This window comes from Lepisosteus oculatus, chromosome 4 (assembly GCF_040954835.1).
Source record: "Lepisosteus oculatus isolate fLepOcu1 chromosome 4, fLepOcu1.hap2, whole genome shotgun sequence".
Lineage (NCBI taxonomy): Eukaryota > Metazoa > Chordata > Actinopteri > Semionotiformes > Lepisosteidae > Lepisosteus > Lepisosteus oculatus.
The window spans coordinates 9,032,522-9,057,917 of NC_090699.1; the positions used below are offsets into that span (position 1 = coordinate 9,032,522).

The window sequence follows — 25,396 nt, forward strand, 5'->3', positions numbered from 1 at the left end:
AATATTTTGATAGAGTGTGAGATGTCAGATGTGAGAAATATTTTCTTAAGAGTTCCAGTTCCAGTTCCTAATGCGTATTATGCATGTTTCTTGCAAAACGTGGTGTTAGGTTGCCATGTAATTACAGCATAAACCTGTTCAATTAGAATAGCCTTAGTTGGAAATTAAACAGGACTAAACTTAATATTCCAAGACTAAAAAGAAATAAACTAAAGTATTGATTCATTTTAGACGGAATACATTTTAAAAATGAATAAAACGAAAAGATTATAAACCTTTTTTTAAAACTGTCACCCTCGACTGTCTGGAGCGTCTGAACCCTCACCTCTTTCCCTACTTTTTGCACTCATTTACCCTCTCCCGGCCTCTATAAATAGCCTAACCCTTTCCCTCTTTCTCTCTCAATCGCCATCCTCTGTTCTCCCTTTTCCTCTCTTTGTCCCCTGCCTACCCCTCGTCTCCGAGTGACTAGCACGTCTGTGTACCAAGAAAGGCTTATAAAATCAGTGAGCTGCGGTTACCTCTCTCTTCCGCAAGGCAAATCTATGCGAAATCGCCGCGCTGTATGTAAAACATTCCCGGGTCGGATCTCTCCCTGTGGTTAGTTCACATACAGTATAATACAATAGTCCTGTTTTAAAAATTACATTAACTGATATTACTGTAAATATTATTAATTCAATTGTCAATAGCGTGCACAAAAATAATATATCAAGAAAAAGTAAATGTAACTTTAATTCCTGATGTGTAACATATCGTTGCTTAACTCATAAGACAGGGCAACAGTCTCACGGGCCCGGCTGACGGCTGATTAAGCCCCTTGAAACCGGCCAAGAAACATTTCACAGCAGAACCAAGTTGAACTACAGTAGGTCAAATCTTGAAAGTGAAAATGTCTGCATTGAAAACAAAATGCAGACTTTTCTACTAACTATATTTCTACTAGTTTGTTTTCATGTGTCAAATTCTAACTTTTTAAAAATCGGATTTATTTGTAACGTCAATTAATAACATCTGCTCAACAAAGCGGATACACACTATCTCTGTGCTTCTGCCCGGGAACCACTTGTCCTTAATTTTCAGTGTCTCAGGATTTGCAGACTACGCTTATTCCCATACACAAACAACGCGAAACTTTATTTGCTGATGCATTACCAATAGATTTGTCACCAGGTGAGAAAATAAAAATCGTGATTGCATAATTCAATAAATCCTCGGATCAGCGCGAAATGAACAAAATTCGGCCAGTTGCAACTCAAACAATATTGGGAGCTGCGCTTCTGTTAAGACAATTCACAAAGCAGCCATCCGGTGTACTAAGTGAAAATACATTGGCAGAGCGAAATACTTAATTCGCAATCTTATTTATAACGGTTTCTGTACTTGGTTATCTGTAGCGCGCTATTGGATAAGACCGGGTAATAATAGATCTGTTATAGATGCTAGTCAGATTTAATTGGACGACAACTCTAATTTAGCTACAGCAGAAGAAAAAAATCGGTAACTCACTTGCAAATATTGAAGCTCAATTGCGCGAGGAAGATATCAAAAGCATAAGCACCCAAGCGAGAATGAAACTGCATTCAATCCCAGTCTCCCAAACGCTGGAAAATGTGTTGCGACACTACTGTTTTCCAAATAAACGGCGCAGATGACTGTCAGCTGCGCCCTTGTATCTAATGTACTGTAGTTATTGTCATCTTAGTCTGGCCTGTTACAACACTAGCCTGTCTGTGTGTCTGTGTCTCATGGAGAGCAAGCTGGGGTATGTGAAATGATGAATTCCTAATGCAAGAAATTGTACAGGGCTAATAAAGTGATCTTATCTAATATATGGGGACTGACAAGCTGGAAACAACCTACAGGCTCACTGACAGTTTTGTTGTGCTATTAATTACAGTGGGGCGTGCTGGTTGAAAACTTTTTGTTACTCAGCTCTGATAAAACTGAGGTTCTGTTGTCCGGAGACAACAATACTGATAGGACTACTATAACTTCAGCACTTTACTCAGACTTAAAACTTAAAATTTGCCTCAAAGACTCAGCATGTTATATTAGACACAGGGCTCTCATTTAACTCTCACATTAAAACAGTATCGAAAACATGGTTCCTAGAGTTTACATCTAAAAGGATTAAAAATGCTATTATCACTGCGAAAAACAAATCTGTACTTGTGGAATGATACTATGTGCACTCACAAATGCACAATGTGATCTATAGCACTACTAGTGTAATTAGTATAAAATAAAAAAATGTGCAATGCATATTATTTTTGCTAGAAAACCAAACTGTTAATGATGCTGCTCTTCAAACAAATAAAAAAAAGCAGTACTCACCTCCATCACACAGCTCCTGTTTCTGTTTCTCAAGCTGTGATATGTTCCTGTCTGGACGTACATACAACAGGAGTTAACAACAGAATGTAGTTCTGAGAAGATACCATTATGTGGTAATAGTATTGTGTCCTTCTAACATGATTACAAATATTATTATCACTGGGGAAAACAAATATGAACACGTGGAATGATACTATATTTTATAAAATAAACACCATAACATTTCATGATATTATCATACTACCATCCACTGGATAATTAAAGAGAGAAAATGGACATGTGCACATGGGACATTGTTCTCTGTTCTGTCATTGGATGGCCCATTCTCTGTACAATATGTGTCTACAGTATGTGCTTATAGGGGTACTGTTTTACTGTGGCTTCTAAAATCTATTGTCATCGAGACCTAACGTGTGGTTGTTATTGTTCTTTTATAAAATAGGTGTTTTGTATTCAATGTGTTTTTTTGTTAAATTGCTCATTTTTACACGACAGCTATGAAACACTTTTATCAACCTGAAATTGTCTCTGTTGAAGCCTAACAGCACGAACTGCTCAAAATAATATCAGGTCTCAAATATCATACATAATGGAGCTGCAGTTTCTAGTTGTCAGATTTCTAAATACCTTTAGAAAGGCATACCTGTAATTGATCCACGTTTGAATTAAAGCGCTTAAACAAAACAAAGACCTCAACGATTGTGTAGAAATTAAGAACATGTATATCTAGGTAAAAAAAAATTCTTAACATATCTGTTGTCTTCTATGGACATAGGCAATACCACAGAACAGAACCAGAACTCAGTACCAGCCTGTTGATTGTCTTTCTGCTGTGATTTCTGAGTGTCTTCTTTAAATACATCATCTATTATGAACAGTCCACAACAGGGATAGAAATCCAGTAACTCGGGACTTTTCTGAACTGTACACACTGTACCTCGGCTCTACATACATCTCATGGTATTCATTTAAATCAGAAGAACCAAAATAGGTGACCTTTAGCATCTCATTAAATATCTGAAACTGAAGTTTATTGTGTCCAGTTGTTGACGATTTCACGAACCTCGGGCCAAAGAAAAATATTGAACAGTATGCCTAAACTCCAGTATCATAAAGGTTTAGAACATGAACGAAAGTGAGGAAGAACAGTGAAAATAAAGGACCAAGTTACAGTAGGGCAGGGAGAATAAATTTGAGTTGGTCCTGCCTGAGCCAGGGAAACCATCACTGATATAGCGAAAACTTTGGGTTTACAGTATGTACATGAGTCCTTCTAGAAATGATACATTAAGGAAGGATCTGTTATAAGATCAATGAATGAATCCAAACAGACCCTCTCATTAAATAATAAAGTATATAGCATAGGTAGGCAACCAATCAAGTTATTGATGAAAAGAGTGTCAGGTATTTTTTCATGAATCTGAATTTAGGGGCATTGGGTTTTTGTGTGTGAGGATGACAATAAAAAGCGAAAATGAGACAATCCAATTTGTCTTTGTTTTTCTAGTTTAGGCGTCTTTGAACTATTTGACAAATCCTGCTCCTTTAACTATAGTTTATCCAAGAACATGTCTGCCTGCCTAAATAATTTCAATAAGCTATTTTTTCTCCAAGTTGACACTGCCTACAGTATAGTGTGAGTCGCCATGCAGGAGCAAATACAACAGCTCTTTTTTCATGTTGTAATATGAGATTTTTATGAAACAACATAATGTTTTGTCATTTTATATTCTCCGTTTTAAAAAAATGCCCACATGAAACTTGAGTAAATGGGGATTTTGTTTTGTATTATCAGTGCCAACAAGGTACACTTTTAATGCAAGTGCTTATGTAGAGTATCAATGTAATGAAAATATCAAATAGTGTTGGGGAGGGTTTTGTACTATATTTATACATTCAGTAGACATTCAAAAAGAAAGGGTTTTCCACCAAAATGTAATGCTTGTTTTATTCAATTGTTACACAAACTGCAGACTTGTTTTGTCAAAATAAACACATTACATGTTTTAATGTTATCTCAGTCATAGAATATTGATATTGCCATAACAGTCATAAGTAAAAACACTAGGCTGGGTGAAAGGCAGCTAAGGAAAACCCACAGGTGGTACACAGATAGGGAACTGCATAGCTTGTCTATGTTTCAAAAATAAGCTGTACTGAGTATGCCGCAGGACCTGTGTGGTGGGACTCCTGGCTTATAACTCTCTGAGGAAGTGTTTGTGTACTTGTTTTTGTTGTGTTGTGTTGTGCACTATATATAATTGTTTTGCTGGTTTGTTACTGTCAAAAGAAACCACCACCTTTGCACCCGAGTGGTACTGTGGCTGAGCCATCATTTTATTTTAAAATAACTTGGCACCCCTCCAGCCCTCCCCGTGACAAAGCTGTGAACATATATTTAGAGATATTGCTGTTTTTTTGCAGGTATTTACCGCATCCTAGTGTATCGACAGTACTATTTTCACATTCAGATGCGATACAAAAAGAAAAAAGTAAACTCAACATGGCATTTATCATTTTATTTTTTGTTACATTTGGTTAAAGCTTTCTGTAGTGCTTCATAAAGTTTGGGAAATAGTACACAATACAATTTTCTGAGCTTATTCTTATCGAACCAACACCCTTGTTAACTGCAGGTCATCACCCTTAGACATCTATGATTTTGTCAATATTTTTGTGCTTCACAGCACTTTAATAAGCATATTTTCTGTACTTCCTAAAAATGCAAAATCAACACAAAAGCACAAAAGCAGCAGCAATAGAATTTCATTTCCAACACAAAACAAACATTTAGAAACGTAAGTCGTAGAAAACTCTTCTAGTGTTGAAGTGGCGCTGTTCCTCTGCAGGAACTCATTTGGTCATGATGTATTTGTTTAATCAACATTGCTGTCTCATTTTTTCACTACGTAAAGTATAAATCTCAAATTGACAGGCAAACTTTTCTGTATGCGAACCAAGAAAACACAAACTGCAGAGGTCAAATTAAATTCTAGAGAGAAATTTAAAAGACCAACAAGGCACATGATTATTCGAGTGAGCGGGTAAATTTGTCATTATAAACACAGTTTTAATTAAAATGTGTACCAATGGGCTGAAAACCTGTTGGCTTGGAGATTTACAGTCACTCTATTAGATTATATTGAATTATATGTGGCACTAACATATTTTATAATATAAAGTGAATTAATGTTTGAGATTACACTGTATGGTGAGTTAAACTGATATGATTTGACAGCCAAACAGGATGAAGTGTGAATAGAGTAAAGGGCTCAGCTAATAGCATATTGAGGAATAATGAATTTATTCTATGCATTCATATAATAAATTAATTGTGTTTTGTTTGAATAATCCTTTTCTGTCTCTGTATGTAGTCAAATTGTCTTGAAATATCTCATTGGTATTTTAACAGACAGATACTGGACACTTCTTCCTTCTTAGTTCAATAAAGAGGGGATATAGTGTATATACAGTAAAACAAACCCCTATCACTTTATAACTGTTCTAGATGATAAGTATAGTTCCAATGAGAACACACTTTGCACATGTGAAATCACTTTGTAGGAGGATGAAGGAGTTGTGTGTCAGAAATAAACACACATTTCCCTTACGAGCTGAGCAACACACTTAGAAAAGAGTCAGACAGCACAGGTCATGATATGATCAAAGGGTTCTGATCTTTGTTTCCCGGGGAGATGAACGGAAGGACTGTCTTGTCAATTTTCTCTTCAAATGTGTAAATGTGGGAGTGATCTACAGCGTTATAGAAGCTGACCTTCATCTCTCTGTAGTCCACATGGACCCCCACTCTCTTGGGAATGGGAACTGAGTTCAGGGGGGTTTCAAGTTCAGTTAGAGCCTCCAATGTTTTTTCATTCCAAAGGCTGAGAACAAAAAAGCCAGATTTAGGGCTCAGAGTTAGCTGACCCTTCCTGGGAACTGAATCTTTAGCAACTCCCAGCTCCCAGTATTTCTTATTCTCAACCTCCACCTCCCAGTAGTACCCCCACACAGTCCTCTCTGGCTTCTTGCCCAGGATATAGGGCTCTTTATCAAACCGCTCTGGATTGTCAGGGAGATTCTGGCGCTGCTCTGTCCACCTCACTGATCTGCCATCTTCTGACACTCTCAGGTAGGGGTTCATTGTGTCCTTATCCAGCGTCACTGTCACTGGGGGCAGGAGGACAGAAACAAGGAGACAATGTAGTACAAAGTGCAAAGACCTTCCCACTCTTCATTCATGGATCAGTTGAATAAAATAAAATCCCAACCCTAACTTTGCCTACTTCACTGATCTGCCATCTTCTGACACTCTCAGGTAGGGGTTAATTATTTCAGGGTTACTTTCAATGGGGGCAGGAGGAGAGAAAAGGAGAGAATGTAGTACAAAGTGCAAAGACTTTCACACTCTCCATTCTTGAATCAGGTGAGTGAAACAAAGTTGATAAATGCTCCTTCACAATATGAATGCTACTTAAGTTGTATGCTTGTTCAATCTTGACTGCATGAATCTACTGTTACTTTGTTACTTTGTAACAGAAATTTGTCTGAAAAAGTGACTATATGACAACATTTTATTGACTGAAGTCTCATAAGATGTTGAATGACAGTCTTTGAGGTCCAATAGACAACCATCTGCAACTATACTTAATAATTTAACAAAGACTGGAGTTTATATGTTGCAATGCAGAAGGGCAATAAATACCTCTTGTCTTGGCTACTATCAGTTCAGAACTTCCTCTGACACTTTTTAGTGGCTACAGATGGTCCCCATGGCTCTCAGTTCTGAGTCCTATTCTTTGAAAGATCTACACTATCATATGATCAGATCACCCACTTCCAAGCTTTTAACTTCTATGACTGTGGTGATGGCACTCAGATTTACATTAAGATGAAGAAACACAGATCTATGGATCAACAGTCTCAGAAGATACTTATCATTATTATATTTAAATTAGAACCATTAAAACCTGGAACCAAATTAACTAATTCAGCTCTTGCCCATATCCATTGGAGCAACTGTAAAGTAAACCTCACCCAAGCCAGAGAAAAAAATACTGTCGAGGTTCATGAGGGCATCTGTCACAGTAACCACAATCTCAAAAAAGAGAAAGTGTGCTCCAAAAAGAGATTTGTTCAAAAACTAATTTCTCCAGACCATTGTATTTTGACATACAAATTTGATTCAGACAAACTGAGGTACTCTTACGGGGTTTTCTACAAACCGTCAAGTAAAGTATTCCACAAATCAAAAAAATGTATTTCTTATTGCTTCTCAGTCTAAGGCCATGTCCCAAATTGTGACACTAAGACCTTCCTCAGAGTCTGCATTTTTTTGACGTGGCGCAAGTGTGGACTTAAGTGCGCAATTATTCGAGGGGTACCATTATAAAAAGGGGAATGGGACACTCTTGTGCGACATCATTCCCTGGTTACACTGCTCAGATCAAAAGAAAGTCAGTTGTTAATGCTGCTTTTTTCTTTGTTTAGAAGAATTTGCTGCTTAGGTAGCAAATCACAAGTTTAATCACAAGTCAGTGATTAAAACACTGTATATCACTGAGTAACACTGAAAATATTAGAAGGTAAATCCTTTTTTTCTACTTATAAATTGCTGTACAAACATTGCTTTACTGTCAGAAGAATTTGGTAGTATTTCAAATTAGTTCTCTCACCCCCCTTTGGATCCTAATATACTGCACCAGTTCAGAATCTCTGCACTAAGCAATCCCTTAAGACATCTGTCTATAGAACTTTGGATGCATACCAGCATACAAACATACAAACATGGATTCAAAATAATGTTATTAACTTTAAATATAAATGTGGTGAATGCTTTTCATTCAAAGCAACATAAACTGATGTCCATTTATACAGCTGGGTATTTTACTGGAGTAATTATGATTATGAACAAATAAAGGTTTATTCAATGCTGAAAAAAGAAGAAAGGAAACACATTTCAGCTGTGGAACCTTCTTCGGGTGATCACAGCCGAAACATTGTGTTTCCTTTCTTGTCTTTTCAGCATGGAATAAACCTTTATTTGTTCCTTTGCAGCCTACGCATGCTGACACAGCTCCCCACCTGAACTAATTATGCTGATGTATCTTGCTCAAGGATACCACTGCTGTAACTCACCTGGGATCTAAACCTTCCAGCTCTGAATCGAGTCTTAACTACTGCACTGCACTCCACTGCTACATTGCTGTCACTTGTTATTTTTGGGGGACGACAACATTTTATTCAAACTTACCTACATTTCAATGCATTCATAAAGATTTCCTTTTACTCAAGAAATTCAGGTGAATGAGTAAAACAGTAGTGCTTCACTTGGGATTTGAAGCTGCTAAATTCCAGTCCTAAGAATGTTGTCAGATGAATTGACAAAATTGAAAATAACTCAAATTTTAGTCATGTAATTATGTACTGTGTAGTTAAATTAAGATTAAACAAATATATTTATAGCAAAAAAATATATGTACAGTATATACCTGTCATGGAACATCTCAAGTGAATATCTGGAAGAGATAAAACCTTCATTAAGTAAGGTTAAGTAATTAGACATTTTTCTTGTTCTTCCTATGATGAAGAAAAAAAATACAATTTTTTTACATCCATGTTAGAGTTGTGTTTTCATATGAGAAAGATCCCTGTCTTTGCCTCATCGACATCGACATGAAAACATTACTCCAACTTGGATGTAACAAACGTTCACTCATATTCATATTTTCTTCAAAAGCAAACAAAATATATAAATCCTAACTCCACTTTAACTTATATAAATTTGGTCTTCTGTCTCCAGGCAACAGATTTTGACTCACTGGAAGCCTCAGTTTCTTTGTTCAGACAACTGATGACACCAGTCACCTTGTCTGAATATACCACTCTCTCATAGGATTTTTGAACTAAGGCATTTGATCCACTATTACAAGACAGTTTAATGATACTACATTTCAAATACCACAGAAAACAGTTCACTACTTACATCTGTCATCACACAGCTCTTTAATCTTTTGTTCAAGCTTTGATATTCGCTCTACAAATGCAAATACCAAGAGTTAACAACAGAATGCAGTACACTCCTAAACAAATGACTGACTAGATACAAGTATAGAGGCTTGCAAAAGTATTCATACCCTTTAAAAGTTTTCAAATATTGCTGGAATACGCATTATGCTTAATACATTATTATTATGACATTGTTTGTCAGCAGATATCTTAAAGAAAGTCAAAAATTGAACTATGGTAATCGCATACGTATCTTAAGACCCCTGTGCTCTGGTAACTAAGTTTACACATGTGAAAGAATTTGCCTAAAAAGGACATAATTGCTTTAAGACCTTTTTGAATACCTTTACGATTTTGACAAATTTGGTCTAAATGAGCAGTTCAGGTTCTACAATTGAACAGGGTGCTAGTTAAAGGAACAGATTCTTCCTTAAAACTGAACAGAGCACAATATACAATTTGGAAGATCCTGTTTGTGCTACCAAAGTGAATATTCCAGTACTCACCATCGTCTCTACTCCTCCAGTTCACATCTCCTTCACCCCGATTCCTCCTCCCTGCAAATTGACACCAGCCATTAATAACAGGACGAAATACAAACATTATATAAATGTCTAGAGAACTTCTAAATATTAATTTGACAAAATTAATACAAAACCAACGCAAAGGACTTTTTCTAGCTCAACAAATGCATATGAATGCAGTCCACACACACACAAGTGAAAGCAAACCCAGACAAATGCAGCAGAAATGTATGAGTTCTGCAATATTCTTATCAATAGTAACTGCTAGTGTTAAGCACATCATGCTCAGGCTCCGTTGTCTTTACCAACAGTGAATCATGGTGTGAAATGAGCACTGGCTCAAGAAGATATAGCCTCCAGCGATCAGGTAAATATTATTCACTGTATTAGTGCTGTAAAATTAAATGCTGCCAATACTATAAGACCATCCATGTAACCACTCATTTGTCCATCCATTTTCTAATTGCTTCATCCAATTCAAGGTTTCTGGATAGCAGGAATCTAACCCTGCAAGCACCAGGAGCAAGGCAGAGTACACCCTGGACAGGACACCAGTGAAATCAAGGCACATATTACAAGACCACCTATGTTAAATAACCTCTTGGATTGTTTTTATAGTCTATATTGGTAACATTGAATTCCCTTCAAACTACTGTACAACAACTTAAAGCTGCCTAAATGACTTTTAAATGACTTGAACATCTCTTGGGACTCAAATGGATACCTAAATAATGGATAAACTCCTTGTTTGCTTGTTCAAATACATTTGACAAAATTGATTCAAAATATCATTTTATGTTTAATAAAATAACAAGGACCACAAAGCTGAAGTAGAAACTCAGTGCAGGAATTTTGTAATGAGTAAGGTGGCTACTATCTAGTTTCAAAAAGAATACAATAAGGTGTATAAGATCTATTCACATCAACAAAGAAACAATACCTCTGGCCAGAACTTAAGGCTTCAGGTCCACTGATAGAAACAGAAAGTTGAATATATTTCTGCTCAAGGTACCAGGGTATCAAGAACAATAATGAACATATCCATCTATTCTCATATGCACATAGAGAGAAACAAACAATCAAAGGGACAAATGTCCAGCAATTTAGGTCCAGATTCGTGAAATATTTCTGACCCATCACTCAACTCCACATACTGTACCTCTATAATTCCTGATTATTACACTTACAAACTGAAAAGACAGATTTAAGTCAATTAACAGCTAATATTGTACAATTTCTTATTCAGATGTTGGCTATTCATTTATCAGGTTACATATTTTATCCTGTTAAGGCTACTACATTTCTGCAAACAGTAAAGTACTTACTGTTGTCATCATGGACCTGTGTGATTTATTCTTCAAGCACTGCTAGTCTTCTCTCTAGAGAAGCTGAAACTAAAGGTTTATAAAACAGTACAATACAATTTGCAGGAAATAAGCTGATCAATATAATATCTGTAAATGTTTGTCAACTAAAAACACTGGTGAAAGAATCAATTAAATTAATGTACAGTACTTAGACTGCTAAAAATGAATGAAATATCAGGAGTGATGTTGTGGGAATCTGGAACGATTACCTCAACCACATTGCTGAAGCCAATGCCCTAATGTCTCTGAAAAATGGTTGGATGACATTTTCTTAACAGTTACAGTATATGAACTTTTAAATTAGATGGATCGTATGAACCCTTCACCTCTTTCTTAAGTTTCTTTATTCTTATTTTCTGTCAGGGAATATATTGTAAGGACACACAGACAGATGACAAAAGATCATTTAAAAAAAGCTACCTGTATAATACACTTGAAATATTTTTTAAACATATTACTATATATATACACACTATATATAAGTACAGTATACCAATTACAGTGATGCACAAACACATTGTGCAAAGTATTGCATTGTAATTATGCAATTAAGCAATACTTTGAAAGACTGAAATGGTTTGAAATTAATTAATTGATTTGCACAAGTAAGAAATGGGTGTCTGCTTACAGCCAAGGACACCAACTTCAACTTTGCAAATTTACATTGAAGTATTGCACTGGTGTCTTTATGTCATAGTAGTAACTTAACTACAGTGAATTTAGTTATATCATGAAAAATGTGAATCACTGCAATTTTTGTTTTTACATTTCTGTTAGTGTATTTGTTAACATTCAACTTCCTGCAGTAAGACAATTGACACTCTTCATTTTTAAATATAATACCTACATATGTTAAGAAATCTTTGTTTAGTGACAAATAGTACCTACCACCAACCTCTCTCCCCTCTTCTTCATGCCCTGTAAGTGAAAACAGACACAATATATATTTTTAAAAGTACCTAGTCAAATATCATAGAAAAAGATTTTACAAATGTGTCTGGTCTGTTTTACTATGTGGTAAAAATCTCCACCTGAAAGTGAAAGATAAATCTTACAGTCTGCCTGCCAAACAGTCTAAAACGTGTTCGGGAAGATTCTTTCTATGTTTAGCAGGCTAGTGCTGTTTTAAATATCTGTCATGGTATCTGGTAATTGTACCTGATGGGAGACGGGAGTAACCCTGTGCAGCACCTGGAAAATATAAAAAAACATGCTTTCAGCACAATGCAATCAGTTTCAATGAAAAAAAAACAATTTATGTCTGATTATATTGGACTGGTGTTGCAGGGGAAGGAAACCTTGGATCTTCCATACCAATCCATTGAACTTTAATTCTTAACATGATCTTAAGTACCTGGGTCACTTATTGATTTAGGGTAATAAAATTGAGCTGGGCAAGGTTAAAGAATATGTTAGAAATGAATTTGACGTATGGAACTAAACACATTTACTGTAAATAGTAGTGTCCCAACATTTGCAGAGCTTTGGTTCAGAGATCCGTTGCGAGTAGCCAAATTTACAGGCAACCAATTCCGCCCCTATGCCACTATAGAACATTATGCCATTGCAGAATAGTTATATAGTTAACTTAAAAGACATACGTAATCCTGCCTTACATGATAATTAAAGTATTAATGCATTGGCTTTAAGATAACTCAAATAACCATTGATCAACTAACACAACGTATCAAACTACCATAACAAATTTACAGTAATCAGCTGCAATAAAAAAACATAAATCCCTCCTTTGTGTCCAGTGGACTTCTACACTTCCTCTCTCTCCCTTCACAGCGAATACCCTGCTGCATGATTACCATGCTTGCTATAATGAAAATAGCCAGTGAGCCTGTACAGCTGTCTCTAGCCTGTCATTCCCCACAGTGCCGACACAAAAACAAGACCACGCTGAGATGAGCATGCTACTTGGACAGAGGCAGGTAGAGGCTCAGTCACTAGCTAGATTCATCTCGCAATCCTAGTGAGTTGGGCAGCTAATCTAAAAGGTGACCTTAACAACCTTCAGCTCAGTTTAAATGTGTTTTTGCTGTTTTCCATTCAAGACCCCATCGACCAGACCGAAGCAGGAATCAGCAAATTCACAAACATTACATTTGCGGAGGTGAAGTCTCTACTGTAATAGTAATGATTATTGGAACAAAGTGGTTGTGTAAGAGACAAAAAAAAACATTCAACCTTCTTCTCAGTTTCTCTTTTAAATTTAAAAGAAAAAAATCAGGAGCTAAATTACATGCAAATCTAACAGGCTATTATAATCACATGGCAAAATGACACAGAGACATAGTGCAAATGTTTCTCTCTGTGTGTATAACACACAATGTTTCTGTGTGTGTTTGCCATTACTAAGGTCATTATTTTGAATAATGTAATAACAATAATAAACTTTATTTTATATAGCACTTTTAAAGGTGGCTTCTCAAAGCGCTTTACAGAATGACAACAACAATAAATAAAAAGAATACACAAGATAAAACACAATTCCAATACACAGAGGAGACCGTGGATGGTGGTACTTAGTATAGTAGGAGCAGAGGGGTACAGAATAGAACCAGTTCAGTAAAGGCTCTTCTAAAGAGGAAGGTATTGAGTCTGGATTTGAAGTAGTTTAGAGAAGGTGACTCTCTGATATCCTTGGCAATCCTTGAATTGTATTAATTTGCTGATTTAGAACATTAGACTGGCAAATACACCTTATATTTATAACGTAAAATGTACCTCGTCTTCTGCAGAAATGGTAAAGAAAAAAAAGAAAAACGACAACCATATTCAGGACCAATGATACAATTACTGCTGGCTGTAACCATGAAGGCAAACCATCTTCAGTCTTCAGACCTGGACAAGTGAATAAGAATTGAAACAAGTTGAGTATAACAATCCTTGGGTTCAAAATACATTGATCATTAGCAATGCGTCCTGTACTGTTTGAAAAAAAGCTCAACCTTCTCAAAATTACATTTTAAAATAAGAGTGTATGATTGAGGAGGAAAGGTTTAGTTGTGAAAATGCAGATTTGATTCAATTGACTAGGATGTTTACTACCCTTTTCATTTTCTTTTGCCTAGGTAGGATTTTCAGACTAGTTTTCAGGTCTTTTCTGGTCCACATTCCCCATAAAGCTGCTTAAGTGCATAAAGTTTCTGCCCTAAATCACCTGATCAGTTTCTGGAAGTTTAAAAAGCAGAAAGAAAAGGCTTCCAGGGTTGGTTGATCTGCTGTCTGGAGGAACCAAGGCAGATCCTCTGTGTGCTCCATTCACCAGAGGGAGAAAGACAAACCCTGGACATGTGAAACTGAGGAACTTGTGAGTTTAGAAACTCTTTTAGATCTACCTTTTTAAGGAAAGTCTCAAAGATACTGTGTGTTTTGAAGCTGGTAAGCAGTGTAGCAGCCCAGTAAATTAGTTAGGCATGAAGAAGTCTAGATAGTAGCACACAAATGAGCTAGGTATTTGATTATGTCTTTTGTAGGCTCTTTGCAGGCCTATTTCAAAGTTCTGGGGGCGTCACAGTGTTTTAAGGAATATTGAAGAAAACCTTTCAATGCTGAGCAAGAACGAAAAAGGAAGCTAATTTGTAACTCTTACCTGTATTATCAGCAAAATAATCTGTCACATCAGTCTTGGATAGCAAGGTATTACCATTTTGTGACACACCTGGAAACAGAGCATAAAATCCATAAAAAATGTTCAGAGTTCTTGACGGAAATTTGTTCAATTAATTGACCTCATACTGCTGAATCCATGAGTGCAGTAATGGCTATCATTATGTAAAACCTGTATGGGATTTATAAGTGTTAGTAGTTTGGACACTTGGATGATTCTTGGTGAGGGTCATGCAACCCAGAGCCCATGACAGAAGCACAGAGGCAAGGTAGGACTCCAGATGGCTCTCTACTCCATTGTAGGGTGAGTGCACACACAAATGGACAATTTAGGGGCACCCATTATCCCAGCCTGCACTTCTTTGAAAGGTCACAAGAACACCAAAGAACCCGAGGAAAACCCATGTGAGCACAGAAAATACACACAGAAGGAGCCTCAATTCAGAGTCCTGTACCCAGGATCCAAGAGCTGTGACATCACTATGCGGCACTGGGTTTCAATCCTATAACTTGGTAACGGAGTAACAGTAATATGAATATCTCCAATAACAGAACTGTTATAGTAGCAGTGTCAGAACCAGTAGAGATCATTAACATAAAGAAAACAGAGATAACGAAATTCCCTAGGTATTTTCCTCACATTATTACTATTACAGTATAGTAATATAACAGTTCAGGTGGGTAGCTGTGTCAGCATGCATAGGCTGCAAAGAAACAAGAAATAGGTTTATTCCACACTGAAAAGAGAAGAAAGAAAACACAAAGTTTCGACCATGGAGCCTTCTCACCTGAAGGCTTCATGGCAGAAACATGTTTTCTTTCTTCTCTATTCAGTGTGGAATAACCCTATTACTTGTTCCTTATTTATATAACAGTTGCTGTTTCATCACCGGAAATTTCATAGGACAAAACACTGGCTTTAGGGCTCGTGTACAGTATCTTCAGAAGGGCTGGGGGGAAGCATGTGGTTGCCTAGGTGATGAAGGAAATGCAGTGAATTGTGTGTGCTCTCTCCAGAACTCTCTTGCCGTCCATTTTCTTAATTTTAAATTATCACTTCAGTTTAGGAATAGCTCTTTCTGTAAACAAAAGGGACAGTAAGAGTTCTTTCTATAGCATGTTGTCGATCACAATCACTGTACGTACGCTACAGTATTTTCACAGTTTATTTCATGATGGGGGAGAACTAGTTTTTTATTGGTTCTTCACAACAATGAGGTGCCATTGTGAAGTGTTGCGAGAGCTAATCCATCACAATCCTGTTGATCCTATTGATTTATTGCAAGGTGATCCTCATCAATAACATCATTTGTTCCTCTAAAAGGCAACTTTTTGTTCTATCAAATACAAATGGAAGACAGATTTCCAGTTGTATAACAATGTTGTTTTCATTTTAGAACAACTCCCTACACAAATTCCACAATTTACTTCTTAGGGTAACTACCCATTTTCTATCTCTTACCTTTTGAATATTTTGTTATATTTTTATATACAGCCTTTTTCCTACAACACTCTCACTTCACTTATATCTGTACCACTAACAAGTCTGTTTCAGTCTCTGTTACCTTTCACATGTTCTCCAAACATCCAACTTTAGTCCTGATTTCTCATCTTGAAAAGTAACAATCAGATCTTTAAACAGTTTATAACCTCTGTGAGTTAAAACACTACATCTGTGATTTGTAACATTGTCTTTTTTCTGTATATTAGACAAGTGTTGACATGTAACACCTGCATTGGCTCCATCATACTGTATATCAGTAATAATAGATGAGCATGTTACAATAAATAGGGGGACAAGCTCTTATTACACCAATGGGGTTGAATATGTGGTACCTTGGGATGTACCATTATCTCACAGGAGTGCAGCAACTGTCTGTGGTATAAACCTTTTCCCGAAGTGGCTTGTGTAAATGTGTTCAAACACTGAATATTAGCAGCACCGGAGACTTGGTTATACCTAGAGTTTTAAAGTGGGAAGGCTGTAGCTCTGCTCTGGCCCTGTAAGGATTCAATCGATTCATGGTCTCAGAGCCACAGAATACCAGACTCTGCTAAACCAAAAGGCCTGGTCTTCTGACACGACACAATTCTACACTGTCTAGGTTTCGAATGAGGTGACATTACTTACATGTAAGCACACTAAACTCTGTTACACAAGAATAAATGTATTCCCACTGGCACCTATCTATTGAAACACCCTCAAATTAAAGAACAGAGGCCTAAGCAGTATATGAAGTTCCTCTCTTTATCAGATGGTCTTGTTACTATAAGTGAACACTTATCAATAGTGCCCTGATACTCTGATACTATGAACATGAAATGTATGAGATTTAAACAAAAATAAGTCTTTTCTCTTCGGCACATAGCTCCTCGAGCATCCATCATTTCCTCCTGGTGGCCTCCCACATACAAATGATTTACAAGAAAAACTAACAGGAAAAAAAACTCAGATTAGAGACAGATAATGGAAAAAAAGGAGCAACCTCCCTTCACTCCTGCAAAATAAATGATCTTGAAGTGCTTTCATAGTGTAATCCTCATAAAACACTGTAAAGAAAACTAGACAATGGAGAGAATTACTCACTCAAATTCACAAACATTCCTGCTACACTGCATGCACTCAGAGCGATCAGCAGTGTGGAGCGCTTCATTGTGAAGCTGTAAGAAACACATGGTGTTAGTCTGTGTCTATCTAGCTAGGAGAGCAACTTCAGGAGATTAATAACAATTATTTTCACAATACCTATCAGCAATTTTTATTGCTTCCTTCTTTCTATAGGACAACCATATACAGTAACCTACCAATGAAAGGTGTTCTAGTTATTCTTTCTTAATAAGAAGAATTACATTTTGTTTTAAAAGTAACTACTGTGTAAATAAATAGACTCAGTAATTACATGGTGCAATCCCCCGCACTGGGATTAGAAATCAAAAGAGAAGGAATGCATGGTTTAAACGTAATCTATTATTTAATATATATATATATCACCAGTAGATTGAGATAATATGTTGTCTTGAATTGTTTTGTAAAAATACATTGTATTTATTTTAGAATAAGATTTAAATGCGTGTGATATACGGTAGATAATCTGAAACACCGTCTGCACTGTATATTACAAACATTATCTCAAAGTATCTTCATTGTCCTTGGTGAAGGACTTTCTTTAGTTGCCTTAGCGGATGCGCACCCGGATAATATATGCGCCGCGGTGCAGGTTGGGAACCGCGGCCGGGGATGGACTCAGGGTCCGCAGGCTGGCCTCTAACCGACCCTGGCTGTGTAGTGATTAAAAAGGGATATGTTCATAGTTGTGTTGTTGTTTACCCCTGTCTCTCCCGAAGACCCGTATCCACCCTAAAATTATGTACCTGTTCCCATTCCTGCCCTTGTGTGTTCAACCTTTTTCCGAGTCTGTTTTGATGGTTTCTATCGCGTGATTGCTGATGGACGGAGGTCTGGAATAAAGAGCTTGCGAGTTATCCCTAGACTTGTCCTGATTATTTCCCGCACGAACCCCATTGCCGCTACAATTCGAGCAAGAGTCTGATTGTAAAGCACGCATATTCACAGCCATTCACAGAAACTCATTATCTACGCCAGCGTGTCTTCGCAAGGTGGGAAAAGTTCAGAGAACCTGCAGAGAACACGAGAAGAAAGCCCAACGATGCAGGATCGAACCCAGGACCTAACAGTTTTGAACTCATGGTGTTTATTGTCAAGTTGTAATACCCACCTGCTAATGATTTTCAATCCCTTTTTTTCATATATGTATATTTATTGTTTTTCTAATTGTCTGAAATCTTTTATTTATCCAGAACCGATCTCTACTGTATATGTGATAAAACATTATCAGGTGGAATATATATCCGTGTGGTTGGTTCTTATACAGTACAATATGTACCGTACATATGCATTTACATTAAAATATATTAAATAATTCAGTTGACCAAAATGAGAGCAGCCCGTTAAAAACAACGGATCAAGACAAAGGAAACGCCTTACCTGAATTTCTGACGTGTAAAATATCGTTCCATAACTGCGCTAAAATCAGTCTGATCAAGATCCGCGAAGTTGTGCAAGAACCAATTTATATTTTTATATACGCCTCCGACATGAAAGCGAAAGTATCTCCAATCTGGAAAAATAAGATCGATTTTTATTTCCAATAGTCTATTTTTTCGGTGCTTAATTCCAGTTTTAAATGTTATCAGGTCTAGAATTTCATGGGAAATATTTAGCTCCCAGATGTGTTGCCCTGGACCCCTGATCTTTCGTTTTTCAAAGTCTCAAAGAGAAACACACCTGCCTTCAAGCGAATCGATAGAATATTTCTCGGGTCTTTACAGAGTACTGCTTCTTAATAACGTGACACTTTATTTGCTGACATAGTATATTGCCAATATACTTGTCACCAAGTAAAAATAAAATCGTTGAGCGCCTGGATAAGGTCCGGATGTACACAGTATTGCCAGCCGCAGCGATGAGACAATACAGTAATGTTGTGTGATAATGATTTTACCGTTTCTGTCCCCGGGGATCGGTAACGCGGATCAGGATGTCGAACCGGTCATCAGAGTTCTGTTCAGACAGATTGTAATCGACAGCGGTCCAACACTCCAACTCAGCAACAGCAGAAACTGCGATATTTCGCTAGCAAAATCTGAAGCTTGATTTCAGGTTAAAAAAAACAAACCAGTGAAAACGAAACTGTACTCAGTTCCCGTCTCCCACAAGGCACACGAACCCTGCCCATTCGGTATTCCTATCGCTTTGTTCCGTTTACGATGGCTGATAAGGTACGAAACAAATTGTAAAGTGAAAAATTAAGTATTTCAATGTCTGCTAACGCAACACTGGCAGATTCTGTGGAGATACCGCTGAAAGTTTTAAAAATAAATTGCAGTAGTGACTGCAACGCTGCTCTTGAATCACATTGAGTTGTTCTTAGTACGGTCGTCGTTGCGTTGTGACAATTAACAAAGCAGACATTTTGTAAACTTAGGGAACACCTGTTGAAAGAAAAGCAGCGATATAGTAATGTGCGGTCACCTGTTACCTGTTTACGTGTGGATCTGTAACAAGGATGAATAAACCAGTCCGGAGGAGACTGCTCTGGTCCAGGGAAATTGTGCTCTAGCACGCCTGTAGCTGGAAAATAATCCGTGTCCCACAGCCACCTGAACTTCATTCCCTGTAAACAATCGTTCGCAAATGAACTTCCCATAAAAGTGAAAGTATTCCTGACTCCATTTTGTGAAGCAAGTAAGACATTTTGTTCTTTGATGTGATCAGTAAAACGCTTTTGTTTTAAAGTGAAAAATAATCTATGAGGTAATCTAGTGAGGTAAGACTTCAGACTGCAGTCTCAAGATGAGAAAGTAAGAGACCATGGTTAACAGTGTCAAAGCAGCTCTGAGGTCTAAAAGAACAAGGATATAGAACAAGAATCAAGTCATAAGAAGATAACGAGTGACTTTGACCAGGGATGTTTCTGTAGTAGTTGTCTGAAATCAGATTGGAAGGTTTTGAAGTGGTTATTAGCAATAAGATGGTTATTTAATTGAATTGCAACAGCATGTTCCAAGATTTTTGCAAGAAAGAGTAGGTTGGGTATAGGGTGAAAATTGTTCAGGTTCTCCAGAGCCATATTTGTTGTTTTTTTTTGGCTTAGCAGTAACTGCAGTTGATTAAAAGGTCATTGGTACCACACCAGTGCTCAAGGACTCATTTATTGCTATACAGTCACGCTCAGAAGCTGCCTTGCTGAGTGAAATCATGGATTGGAGTTGGATAAACTGGAATGGAGTCAGAGCAGGCTGCCACAGCAACGAGAGGTTAGGGTGGTCAGCGTCCAGCCCGGGGATCTCAACCCCGGAGAAACAGCCCATTGAAAAGGAATTGGGCAGCCTCACCTATGGAGCAGAATCCTGTGCAGAGCTCCCAGGAAAAAAAGGAGGATGCTCGGGTATCTTGGTCTTGGAACAGGATCCTGTTGCCGAGCCCCAGGGGACAACTGGAATTTGACTTGGGAATGGAATCCTGGCTTCGAGAACCAAAGACGGGGGTGCAGACGGACTTTGGGATCCAGGCAGAAACGACCCCCTGTGGCATCTGCCCTGGGTACCAGAGAACAGGAGAGCGCAGACAGGACAGGGTGCAGAAAATAAAAACTGAGCCGGGAACAAAAGTGCAGACGTGCAACAGAAAGGGAGTGAAAAGAACAATGACCGAGCAGAGTTTAGGCTTTAAATTGATTAACTGATTACAAATTAATGCAAATCAGTGCAAAAAGGCCCAGCTTGTGCAGCTAGCCCTGGAAAACTGTGAGCCCTCATGAGATTGTGATGGTTTCCCAGGGAAACCGCTAACCAAGAGACGCTGTATAGGTGCGATCATGACTCTCGATCAGACAATTAGAAATCTGCCCCTGGCCTGAGGTCATGACTCCTGACCAGGCTTGAGGGAGTATTAAACAGACACCTGCTATTGTACATGACATATCACAAATAGCTGAAAAGTGGGATAATAGCATCAGGAATAGTCACTAGGCCATAAGGGGAATGGTCACTCTTAAACCCTCATTCATGGTAATAACATGGCTGGCCTATGAAACCCTATGTAGCACTGTTACAGCTCGGGGCACTGTGAGAAATACCCCATGTGTGTGCTCCCTGTCAGTGCCCATTTTCAATACAATTAAATTAATCTCAAACCATAATTGGACTGTCCTGTGAGTGGTTCAACAATGATTGCAAAGTCAGATTCATCCGTGCATATAGCTAAGAAAATATTTTTTCTTTATTCACCTTTACTCAGGTGAGGTGTTGGCTTCACACAGTGACAAAGTGCTCACTGACACAAACTACCTCTCAATAGTCTTTCCATTTCAATTACATTTATACAAATAACACGCCGTCACCTTTGATTTCTGTGTGCTTTTATATTTCATTTCTAAAGCAACTAGTAGTATTGATTAAATAAACAAGTAATAGGTTTATTCCTTAATAAACTGCCACTCCTTTGCAGCCTACGCATGCTGACGCAGCTACCCACCTGAACTACTACCGTATTGATTAAATGTCTTTCTTCATTTCATTTGAGTTTATTTCTTCAGTTTTTACTTTTCTTAATTTCGTTAATGCCATGACTTAACCTGTAAAGCTTCACCTTCAATTTCCTTTGCCTTTGTTGTCCTCTTCACCTCAGCAATCCCATCAAACACAAATCAGTCGTCCACACGTCTTTAGTAACAGTATTTTTTATCTTTTTAGCAGCAGCTGTATTAAAGCCAAGTACAGTCATTAATATTGATCAAATCATTTTACTGTTAAGTCATTAGTCTAGTATTATTATTCACTATTATTATTCATGGTTGTACAATGTAAATGTAGTAACATGTAATGTATTCAAAGCACGCAGGAACATATGACAAAAACATGAACTCGAACTAATATGATTAAAGTTTTTAGCTTGTCTTTTTCTCATATAATAAATTAAACAGTTTAACATTTAGTTAAACAGTCAAGTTTGATTAAGTTAAGTTACATTAAGCATTAACAAATGATTTTTACAATTTGAATCATCTAAGATATAATTATCTTTTGAAGAACAACAAAATGATACTGCATGAAAGTGTTGCTTCTGAAAGAGAATCATCTTATGCACCCAAACTCTGAAGGAGCAGCAGAATTTCAAACTGCAAAGTTGAAATCAGTCAATTATAACTACTGGTGTGGGTCACATGATGATCTTCTTAAAGCCAAAAAATACACAGTTACATGTAGACGACATATTTTTCCAAAGCAATGTAAAAGGTAAGAATGATACAGATACCATTTTTTTCACCCTAGGTACCTTTTCACGTCTTCTGCTTTGGAGGACATGAGTTCTTGTAAAACTTTCAGACTGCGGCCCTTTTCTGCTCTTAATCACATCAGTCCATCATACTTGTGCCTGTCAGTTTAGATACCAATATTTCTGCCGTTTGTTTTTTTAAGATAATAATTTTTATTTATAAAGCATCTTTCCAAACCCAAGAAACACGGTACATGAATTAAGAAAAAGAAGAAAAGTACAATACAAGTTAATGAAAATAAATAAATACAAGAGCATACAGGTTTTTACAAATTAACTGTAGGCAATCAGACATAGCCCCGTGGTAAAACAGTAAGTTTGAAGTTAAGATTTTAAGAGGGTTAAAGAAGTTGTGTTTCGCAAACTCTGAGGAAGGTCACTCCACAACACTGGAGCAGCGACAGAGAAGGCAATCTTGTATTGAAAATATGACTTTATAGGCAACCGGTGTAGGGACTTTAGTGTAGAAGTGATATGCTGCCAGGGCCTGGTGTGATTAAGCAGTCCAGCTGCAGAGTTGTGAACATATTGCAACTTGTTGCGAGAGCTGGGGAACCCATAGAGTCGGAGAAATCAAGTCTTGATTTTAGAAATGCATGTATCGGGTATTCAGCATCGGGCATTGATAAATATTTCCTAATGTGGCAGTAAAGATGTCTTTATCAAATATTTTCACATATGGCTCAAAAGACAGGAGAGGATCAAGTGTGACTCCCATATTCCTGTCTATGGCTGACGTGAATGGGGAAGCCATCTACCATTACTGTGAAACCCTTCAAGTGAAAGTTCCTCCATCTGAGATTTGCAGCCCACCAGTAAAATTTGTTTTGGCACTATTTAGCTTCCGGGAATTTGATGTCAACCAGAGTTTGATTTCATGCAAACAAGAGATGAATTTATGAGTTTAACTTAAATCTGATTATCATCTGCATGACAATGAAACTGATGACCATGTTTGTGTATAATTTGGCCAAGATGCAGCATATACATAATAAACTGCAATGGGCCCCAAGACTGAACCATGAGGCACACCGTGATTGACAGGGACCTTGGCGGATTTATAAGGAGCAAGGGATGTCTAGGAGGCAAGCTTTCATTAAAGAGGTAGGTATGGGATCTAGGCAACAATAAGTTGTTTTACAGGTGGTTATAATTTTTGTACAGTGATCAGAGTTAACTAAGCTAAATTCAGAAAAATCTGGTACAGAGGGAAAGTCAGTGGAAAGACTTGGGCTCAAGTAGCTGTCTGAATTCATTGCAAGGCTGAGGCTTGATGTAGAGAATTGTAGTGGTATAGCATCAATCTTTGAAAAAAGTGCAAAACTTTAAGATAGAGGTCAGGGGTGGCAGAGAGAGCAGAGTTGTCAGGGGGCTTAGCGAGTTTATTGATCACAGAGAGAGAGCTTTATGATTTTCTAGTCCTGAGCCAATTGTATTAGAGTTACAGTACAAGAGCATCTGGCAGAAGCTAGATCAGTTCTGCAGACTTCCAGGTGTTCGTTAAAAGCTTGAGTTTGAACCACTAGGCTGGATTTTTTTATTAAGTGTTCCTGGTGCCATCCAGCTAGTTTCAGATTGCGAAGTTCAGGTGTGTTCAGGTGAAGTTCAGTTTTAAGTAATAGTCAACACAGTGTTTAGATTAGATTTAGTTTTCTAGATGACCAGTTCTGTAAAAGGGGAGAACTAAGTACAGCTTTAGAGAAATGAGAGTGGTCCAGAGATTTCAGATTTCTAAAACAAATTGTCCATTTCCATCTCACTGAAGAAAGAGGGATACAAACATCAAATAATACACCTTGGTGATCAGAGATCTGTAGGTCAAATTTTAGAGGCATTCTTAAATTCAAGTTCAGGATCTAAAATTCAAAGATCAAGGGTGTGAACACAGACATGGGTGGGGAAATTCACCAATTGAGAGAGATCAAAGCAGTCCAGGGTGGATAAAAAATCTGAAACTAATTTAAGCAGTCAATATGAATGTTCAAATCACCCAGCATTAAGACCGGACAGGTCATAGTGCACAGTATTGTCAACCGTTCAAATAGTTCAGATAAAAAGACAGGGCAGGACCTAGAAGGCCAATAAACACTTAGAATCAACAATGGAGTGGGGCTGCAGAGTTTAAGGGCAAGGTATTCAAAGAAGGTGATATAATAAACAGTGAGCACATTGATAGTTATACTTATAATTAGTATACTTATAGAATATACTTATTATTACTTATAATTAGTAAACTACAGCCAAGCTGCCACCATGACCAACAGAGCATGGTTTGCCTACATAAGTAAAACTTGGAGGGACAGTTTGATTGAATAAAATAAACTCATTTGGTTGTTGCCAGGTCTCAGTTATGCACAAAATGTCAATGCATCTTTCAATGATGAAATTATTTAGCGTTCCAGTCTTTCGAATTAAAGAGTGGGTGTTAATGAGTGCAAATGTAATGTCACATTGATCTGCCCAAGCGCAAGAGGATTCCTCAGATGATGCAGCAGCCATACTGTAGGTACTGTATGGGTAACAACACAAGGGTGTTTACTCCTTTGACACCCCAGGGACAGAGAAAACAATATATTTCTCAGGACTTGCACTGTGCATCCATACAGTAGAATGTTATTCAAGATTTGATTCTATTGAACTTTGAAATAATTATTATATTTGTAAATTTTAAACAGAGTCCAATC

At 37.4% G+C, this 25,396-nt stretch overlaps 1 long non-coding RNA gene across 1 annotated transcript; it reads right to left on the reverse strand.

Moving 5' to 3' along the window:
• Nucleotides 1-12,450: 12,450 nt before the first annotated feature.
• LOC138238321 (uncharacterized) lies at nucleotides 12,451-19,850 on the reverse strand. The gene is made up of 4 exons (XR_011189374.1): nucleotides 19,378-19,850; nucleotides 17,442-17,515; nucleotides 14,838-14,906; nucleotides 12,451-14,086 (listed from the first exon to the last, which is right to left on the reverse strand). It is a non-coding gene; the product is annotated as an uncharacterized lncRNA (long non-coding RNA).
• Nucleotides 19,851-25,396: the final 5,546 nt, after the last annotated feature.